Here is a 2,901-nt window from a genome sequence, read left to right on the forward strand (position 1 = left end):
CGTGTACAAGCGTACATAGCGCCAGTTAGTTTTGTTTGAGTCCCTCCGGTAAGTTGAACAAAGCTGTCAACCCAGACGGTTCACCCCGTATTCTTGTACAGGGAAATTGAGTTTTTAGGTCCATACGGCGTACGGCCGTTTCAATACGGGCAGCAAAATCTCTTGTGTCTATTAGTTTGTGTTTCTCCCTCGTGATGGGAATTTATAGGATGAGCGTTGGGATTTATAAGGGGCACGGGGGTGAGCAATAAGGTCTGAATTGGTCTGTGATAAAGTAGGACACTGATAAGGGGTTGACAGCTATGGATGAAGAGAGATCCTCGCAAGCGAATGTAAAAAACACCTCAATATTTTCAAGAGCCGCGTGGTGAATAGGAGAGACGGTGGTGGTCATTACTAAACAACGCCACGAAGCAGTCCAACAAGAACCCCCACCGCATGCGGTTCTGGAGCTGCAGGTTGCCGCCCACTGCTCTAGCGTAACATTGCCCCACGGCTGCAACACAAGTAAATATTAAATATGATTGTTTATGAAGTTAAACAAATATTATAACGAAGGCTGGATTTGAACCCACAACCTCTTGAACTGCCGCCGCCTTGTGGCGAGGGTTGAGTTTTGCACTGAGCGCTCAAAGCCTCGGGGCAGGCCGAGCAATTGGTGCAAAGCGCCACCTGCTGCTTGCAAAACCTGCGGCGTTGTTTACATCTCGCGAAGTCTCAACACTAGGGGCGCTGTCTCACCACTAGGGGCGCTGTCTTTCACCACTAGGGGGCGCTGTCTCTCACCACTAGGGGCGCTGTCTCACCACTAGGGGCGCTGTCTCTCACCACGAGGGGGCGCTGTGTCTCACCACTAGGGGCGCTGTCTCACCACTAGGGGGCGCTGTCTCTCACCACGAGAGGCGCTGTCTCTCACCACCAGGGGCGCTGTGTCTCACCACTAGGGGGAGCTGTGTCTCACCACTAGGGGGCGCTGTCTCTCACCACGAGAGGCGCTGTCTCTCACCACCAGGGGCGCTATGTCTCACCACTAGGGGCGCTGTCTTTCACCACTAGGGGGCGCTGTCTCTCACCACTAGGGGGCGCTGTCTCTCACCACTAGGGGCGCTGTCTCTCACCACTAGGGGCGCTGTCTCTCACCACTAGGGGCGCCGTTTTAACACTAGGGGCGCTGTCTCTCACCACTGGAGGCGCTGTCTCACCACTAGGGGCGCTGTCTCAACACTAGGGGCGCTGTCTTTCACCACTAGGGGGCGCTGTCTCACCACTAGGGGCGCTGTCTCTCACCACGAGGGGGCGCTGTGTCTCACCACTAGGGGCGCTGTCTCACCACTAGGGGGCGCTGTCTCTCACCACTAGGCGGTGCTGTCTCTCACCACTAGGGGCGCTGTCTCTCATCATTAGGGGCGCTGTCTCTCAACACGAGGGACGCTGTCTCTCACCACTAGGGGGCGCTGTCTCTCACCACTAGGGGCGCTGTCTCTCAACACGAGGGACGCTGTCTCTCACCATTAGGGGCGCTGTCTCTCAACACGAGGGACGCTGTCTCTCACCACTAGGGGGCGCTGTCTCTCACCACTAGGGGCGCTGTCTCTCACCACTAGGGGCGCTGTCTCTCACCACTGGGGGCGCTATGTCACCACTAGGGGGCGCTGTCTAACCACTAGGGGGCGCTGTCTAACCACTAGGGGGGCGCTGTCTAACCACTGAGGGCGTTGTGTCGCCACTCGGGGCTCATCCCGGATTCCTCTCATCTAAATATACTGAAGGTAAAATGTTACTCAGGCTAACCCGGGGGTCCCTCACCCCCCTATCCCCTGCACTGTGGTGGATCAGTCCCTGTGCCTGAGGCCAACAATTCCCTGTGGGACGCTGAATCCCGGAGTCCAACTGGGTGTGCGGAGACTCCGGGGAACTTCCATCGCAGCCCGGAGTGGAGCCGAAGGTCCCCCGAAGTTTTGAAGCCGGCTCCGTGGGGCATGGAGGAGGCGCGCAGCACCTGTGTAGAGCGCCCTGGCGTGCTGGTGGCCGTACGGGATCCCGTGGCTGTGTGGACCGTACGTGGTGGGTGTAGGGTCTGGTGAAGAAACGTCGCCGTTGACCACTTCGACATGGACACATCCGTGGTTTCCGTTAAACGCTTTGGTTTTCGCGCCCAAAGAGAGACCATCCCACCGCCGGCCGGCTACCTTAATTTTAAGTTCCGATTAAAGCGACCTGGGCCCTATCCAGACGTCACCCAGTGTCTACACACCCACTGTAGATGTTGGTCAACGTGCCTCTAAGTAGATGCAAGTTTGTTGTTGGTTAGTGTTGACCCTGCAACACCCGCTTCTGCCTTTTGATTTGCTATTGTTTGATAATAAATATTGCTTTATCGGGTAATTAACCCCCCCAACAAACATTGAAAAATAACAATGTTTTCATTTCTGTTATATTTTAATTCAAACCATGCAGTGCTCGATATTGCAATGTGTTTTTCTTTCGATGACCCATCCCGAGCCTAAACTTTCAAACAGCTTCTGCAACGAAACAATTCCAGCAGGACCGGCTAAATATTCCATCCTCTTGGTCACCCGCCCTTGTACTTTGAATTATATATTTTTTGCACGTATAAGGCCCATTGAGCTATACAGTGTATAGCGTTTTCATAAGCGACCTGATCACAAATGATAGCTTAACGACGTCGCTTACCATGTGGAAAAATCCACGCGACCACGGGGAGAACACGCAAACTCCAAATATCTAGGCGTCAGGGTCTGGATCGAACCCACGACCTCCTGTATACCAGGCGAGGTAGTTAACATTTCACTTGGACCAACACCGCGGACTCCTGAGCAAACGCAAGATGAAGTCGCCACGCCATGCCACTTATGCATAAAAAGAAACACCACAAATAGC

This window comes from Petromyzon marinus, chromosome 13, assembly GCF_048934315.1.
Source record: "Petromyzon marinus isolate PM22_M1 ecotype Great Lakes invasive population chromosome 13, UKy_Petmar_22M1.pri1.0, whole genome shotgun sequence".
NCBI lineage: Eukaryota > Metazoa > Chordata > Hyperoartia > Petromyzontiformes > Petromyzontidae > Petromyzon > Petromyzon marinus.